General features: G+C 46.1%; 1 long non-coding RNA gene across 1 annotated transcript; it reads right to left on the bottom strand.

Annotated features, from left to right (window-relative positions):
• Window positions 1-795: 795 nt before the first annotated feature.
• Window positions 796-4,508, bottom strand: LOC134288556 (uncharacterized). Its single transcript, XR_009998016.1, has 2 exons — window positions 1,539-4,508; window positions 796-1,084 (listed from the first exon to the last, which is right to left on the bottom strand). It is a non-coding gene; the product is annotated as an uncharacterized LOC134288556 (long non-coding RNA).
• Window positions 4,509-6,000: the final 1,492 nt, after the last annotated feature.

The following is a 6,000-nucleotide window of genomic DNA, read 5'->3' as shown; positions in this document are numbered from 1 at the left end:
CAAAAACGATTTTTTGAACCACACTAATATACAGGGTGTTAGATTCCTGAGTGCAAATTTTTCAAAGGGTGACAGAGGGCCATAGATGGTGAAAAAAGTTGTTCTACGCATATGGTCAAATCTCAACCGTTACGTAGTTATTGAACTTCCCATGTTTGATGCACCCTTTAGTTTGCACTCACGAACCCAGCTATTATTTTGGCGCTTATGACAGACAGGTTTATAACATATGTTATTTCAACAACACAAAAATTACTGATTCCATTATTCAGTTATTACGCCAAAATGGCATATTTTATTATGTTGTTGATATTCTCTTCTGCTCGAGGTGGATAACTGACACTGAGGAAGATTACCAAGTGGTAGTCGAAATACGCGTATCTGCCAAAAAATAAGTATTCAAGGGCAGAATTAAAAGGTACAAACAAAACTGATTACACTCATTCGAACTTGAGTTGTCTGAAGTGTTCAAAGAAGTAGATATTGTTCTACTTAAGAAATATTACAGACTACAGCATAGTAATCGGTCACTTCAGATGGACTATGCTAATTCATATACAAGACGACAGTCGGTGAACTTCGTTTTTGAAATGGGAAATTTATAGCGTACTATGGATTCTGTCATCATCTCATAAAATAAAACATTATTCTATAGCAAACTGATTTTTTCTTTAATTTTGCAGATCAGTCAGTAATTTAATATTCACTTCACTTCATTTTTTCAACTATTCATTTTCACTTATCACATTTCACTGATTCCACACTGGACACCCCTCAGATGATTCTCGGCTAGCCAAGAGCACGGTATGAAGTTCCTACCAATTTCGCACACGCAACGTAGGAACTCTATACCTCGCTGATGGCAATCACCAGTATTTCAGGTTCTTTGGAAAAGAAGTCACTTAATCGCGCCGATCTGCACACACTCTACTCTGGTCCATCCACTCCACAGGCATCTCTTCATTAAGTCATCACGTTGCGCGTTGGTTCGTTAGTTGTTAGATGTGACTCACAGAAAATGTCAGCACGAGCTGTCACCGCCGCGCCACCGCCCGTTGACCAGTTGTGGTAGTTTTCGCGAAAGCTGAAAATAGATGAAGTAAGAAAACAGGCGACTCACGGCGACGATAAATCTCCGCCGAGCTGATAATGATGATAATGAGCAGCGCAGAGTGACCGCTCAGCAAAGGTTAATCCCGTTTCTCCAGTGTCTGAGCGGTCTGAGCAACGAATTAGCACACGATGGGTTTGAAAATTAATTAGCTTCAATTAGTGCGCGGAGCGAGACTGGACTGGAAAGGTGAGCTTAAGCGAGACAGGGAAGAGACGGCAAACGCTAATCGATTTTCAATTTCTTTGGGAACCTGGAGTGACTGGCAAGGATGATACTAACGAAAAGGAACGCGAGCGTTGGTGGAAACGTGGATGAGACGATTGGAGTTGACAACTTGAGAAGTCACTGCTCCAATTTCGACTCGTTGGTGAAGTGTTTATTTTCTAACCTAACGGATTGGTGTGATCAAGAGTATATATCATACCTAGTATCATTCCGCATTCTAATCCACTGCGCATCCGGATGACCGCAATCCAGTTTACTGCGTGTCTGGATGACCGCATCGTTACGTTTACAACAGCTTCCTTTGTCATATGGACAGTTGGAAAATCAGTTCACAGCGTGTCCGGATGACCGCTCCAATACTATTACAAGAAACTGTCTCATGACGAAAGTTTATAAACAAATCGCAGCGCGTCTGGACGACCGGACCGTACCTTGGTCAACAGTGTGTCCAGACAGCCATACCATTTTTAACAAGGAATTGCCTCTAGACTGCAATTAAAGAAAAACAGAATATTTGAGTGTCTGGATATCAATATCTCAGTACATAGTATGTCTTAATTTCCGCAAACAAGTTAATTGCGTGTCCAGATGACCGCAGCCTGATTCACCGGATTTCTGAGTTCATCCTAGAACAGCAGCGTCTCTGCATGAATCTCAAAGTGAAATACATTCATACAAACGGTACAAATTGTTAGGGTAACAAGATCTGATTTTGATAATCATTGAAACAAACCGTAAAATGACTAGTTCGTAGATGAACGTCATAATTTGTCATTTAAAATTCATAGTGTACACTTACAAAACACATCAGGTCCATAATGACGTCAAAGTATAACAACTACTTTATCAAATCACCTCATTTTAGGGACAATAAAGCAAACCTCGGAAATAAACCTCAAAGTCTACAAATGGACTAATTTCACCAAAGTTCCTCTACGTTCCGACTAATTTCCGACGGAGGCATGCAACCCAAAACCAGTTCATCTCGTTACTCCGGTTAATATCGTTAAAATAATTTATTCGAATTAAACTGAAGTCGGAGCCGAAGCAAAACTTTCAACCTCACGGCAGCAGCAGCCATCCGTCCGCAACCGAAATTCGTGCGTGATCCCTCCTCACGTGGATGGTTAGGAGGGACGTCCGTCCACCTATTTGTTGCCATAAAACGGTTACCGTCACGGAACCCACAGAGAAAAAAGAACTCCTCCGGTGGCGTCGCGTCCCGCCAAAAAAGTTTGTTTCTTGCTTACTAGCGAGAGAGACAGAGGGACATGGGTCATTGACCCCGAACCACTCCTCTCCGGCGCGGCACACGGATGACTTAGCGTACGGTGATGACTCCGTAATTGAGTAATTACTATCTCCTCCTTGTGTTTTTTTCATGCACTCTTCTCGGGCAGTCAATAGAGGAAAACCTCGCTCAAGGCGAGGATCATCTCTCGAGGGAGAGGTCACTGGCAATGATGTCACTGTGCTCACTCAGTTGTTTACGTTCGGAGCGCCTCATCGTAGCATCGTAGTAGGCTAGTCCTCCAGCCATCCAGTGCGGAACTTGAGGAAAGGCGAGGCGAGGCCTACTCGGATGAAAAATTCAACGATGAGATCATTAAATTCATCAGCTCATCAATCTCTTTCGGTTGGAGCCGCTCGTCGCTCGCCGCTTGCCGCTCGCCACTCCACGAGCGTCCCAACAACACTTGAATAAGGCGGCGCGGCGGCTCTCGGACGGAGTGTTTGTTTTTTGAGTAGCGGTGATCGCTCGCACCGCTGGCCCGAAGAAGAAGACGCCTATCACACACCAACCGCCCCGCAGCAATTAGCTCATCCATAGTTATTTTTTACGACTTACAAAAGAAGTCGTCTACTGCAGCTGGGTCTGGTAGTTCGGTCCCCCGAACATCCTCGCGAAACGGGGAACTGGCGACGGAGGTGCCTTGATTAGAAATTACAAGAGGGTTGTCTCTCTCCAGAGCTTTTTCAGATGAGGACCCATTGCCAAAGCAACACATTACTCAGGTGGACAAGTGGTTGAGGAATGCGATTTGCTGGGGCGCCAACGGAGGTTAGGGATTTCACACCTAACGGCCCTCCTCGCCTCGGTTGGATCGAGCCGATTTTCGGGGCAGCAAGATAGATGGCGTGTCAGAATTCCATTTCGACCTAGGCGATGGTCCCGAGGAGAGGGCGGAGTGCATAATGATGGGCGTTCGAGCGGTCGGTCGGTCAGTCGAGCATGAAAGCTGGGCTTTCGGCCAAAAAGTCGTACATCATCTGTGAGGAGATTACGGCGGGCGGTTTTGGTTTGGGGTTACAAATGGTTGATGAAAAATGGACTTTTTGGGAGGTTTTGTGATCGTGTTGGAAGGTACAACTGCAAAATCATTGTGTTCATGATTTTTGAGTAGAATCCACCCTAAGTTTACTGAGAGTAATCCTCCTCAGATTTGCTGAAAGGAATCATCAGGTTGCCTGAGAGGGACCCTTAGGTTTTCTGAGAGTTCAAAGTATTCCCGAGAGATATCTTCTTAAGGTTTCATGAGAGGAATCCTCCTCCCTCAGGTTTCATGATTAAAATAGTTCTTAGGTTCCCTGAGAGAAATTCTCAGATATCCTAAGAGTAATCCTCCTCAAGCTTCCTGAGAGGAATTCTCAGGTCCTCTGAGAGCTCTCTTCCTCAGGTTTCATGAGAAGAATCAAACTCCCTCAGGTTTACTGATTGGAATCCTCAGGTTCCTCGAGAGAAATAGTTCTTAGGTTTCCTGAGAGAAATTCTCATATTCTCTAAGAGTTATCCTCCTATAGTTTTCTGAGAGATATCCTCAAGTTCTCTAAGAGGAATCCTCCTCAGGATTCCAAAAAGGGATCCTCCTCATCTCACCTCAGGATTCTCAAAAGGAATCCACTTCAGGATTCTTGAGAGAAATCTTCAGAATCCCAGAGAGAAATCTTTAGGATTCTAGAGAGGAATCCTTAGGATTCCAGAAGGGAATCCTCCTCAGGATTCCAGAAGGGAATCTTCCTCAGAATTCCAGAAGAGAATCCTCCTCAGGATTCCAGAGAGGAATCTTCCTCAGGATTCCAGAGAGGAATCCTCCTCAGGATTCCAGAGAGGAATCCTCCTCAGGATTCCAGAGAGGAATCCGCCTCAGGATTCCAGAGAGGAATCCTCCTCAGGATTCCAGAGAGGAATCCTCCTCAGGATTCCAGAGAGGAACCCTCCTCAGGATTCCAGAGAGGAATCCTCCTCAGGATTCCAGAGAGGAATCTTCCTCAGGATTCCAGAGAGGAATCCTCCTCAGGATTCCAGAGAGGAATCCTCCTCAGGATTCCAGATAGGAATCCGCCTCAGGATTCCAGAGAGGAATCCTCCTCAGGATTCCAGAGAGGAATCCTCCTCAGGATTCCAGAGAGGAATCCTCCTCAGGATTCCAGAGAGGAATCTTCCTCAGGATTCCAGAGAGGAATCCTCCTCAGGATTCCAGAGAGGAATCCTCCTCAGGATTCCAGAGAGGAATCCTCCTCAGGATTCCAGATAGGAATCCGCCTCAGGATTCCAGAGAGGAATCCTCCTCAGGATTCCAGAGAGGAATCCTCCTCAGGATTCCAGAGAGGAATCCTCCTCAGGATTCCAGAGAGGAATCTTCCTCAGGATTCCAGAGAGGAATCCTCCTCAGGATTCCAGAGAGGAATCCTCCTCAGGATTCCAGATAGGAATCCGCCTCAGGATTCCAGAGAGGAATCCTCCTCAGGATTCCAGAGAGGAATCCTCCTCAGGATTCCAGAGAGGAATCCTCCTCAGGATTCCAGAGAGGAATCTTCCTCAGGATTCCAGAGAGGAATCCTCCTCAGGATTCCAGAGAGGAATCCTCCTCAGGATTCCAGAGAGGAATCCTCCTCAGGATTCCAGAGAGGAATCCTCCTCAGGATTCCAGACACGAATCCTCCTCAGGATTCCAGAGAGGAATCCTCCTCAGGATTCCATAGAGAGGAATCCTCCTCAGGATTCCAGAGTGGAATCCTCAGGATTCCAGAGAGGAATCCTCCTCAGGATTCCAGAGAGGAATCCTCCTCAGGATTCCAGAGAGGAATCCTCCTCGGGATTCCGGAGAGGAATCCTCCTCGGGATTCCGGAGAGGAATCCTCCTCGGGATTCCGGAGAGGAATCCTCCTCGGGATTCCGGAGAGGAATCCTCCTCGGGATTCCGGAGAGGAATCCTCCTCGGGATTCCGGAGATGAATCCTCCTCGGGATTCTGGAGAGGAATCCTCCTCGGGATTCCGGAGAGGAATCCTCCTCGGGATTCCGGAGAGGAATCCTCGGGATTCCGGAGAGGAATCCTCGGGATTGCGGAGAGGAATCCTCGGGATTCCGCAAAAAAGCCGAAACGTCGACAAAAGCAAAACTGGCCGTTTTGATTTACCCAAGAATGAGAAAGCCTGCATTCCGGAATCAATATACTTCAAAGATTTGTTGAAAGACATCAATAAAAATGCATCAAGGAATAGGCTTAAAACAAGGGCTCAAGGAGAAGGACGAAATTCCGGTTGATTTTATTAACAATACCTACTAGAAACTAATGGTGGAAGATCGTGAAGATAGAACCCGAATTTCAGACCGGCGCTGGACCAGAAACAGTTTATCCACATCACGATGGTCCTTAC

This window comes from Aedes albopictus, chromosome 2, assembly GCF_035046485.1.
Source record: "Aedes albopictus strain Foshan chromosome 2, AalbF5, whole genome shotgun sequence".
NCBI lineage: Eukaryota > Metazoa > Arthropoda > Insecta > Diptera > Culicidae > Aedes > Aedes albopictus.
The sequence above is the reverse complement of the archived record's forward strand: the minus strand, read 5'-3'. Positions and strand labels throughout refer to the sequence as shown.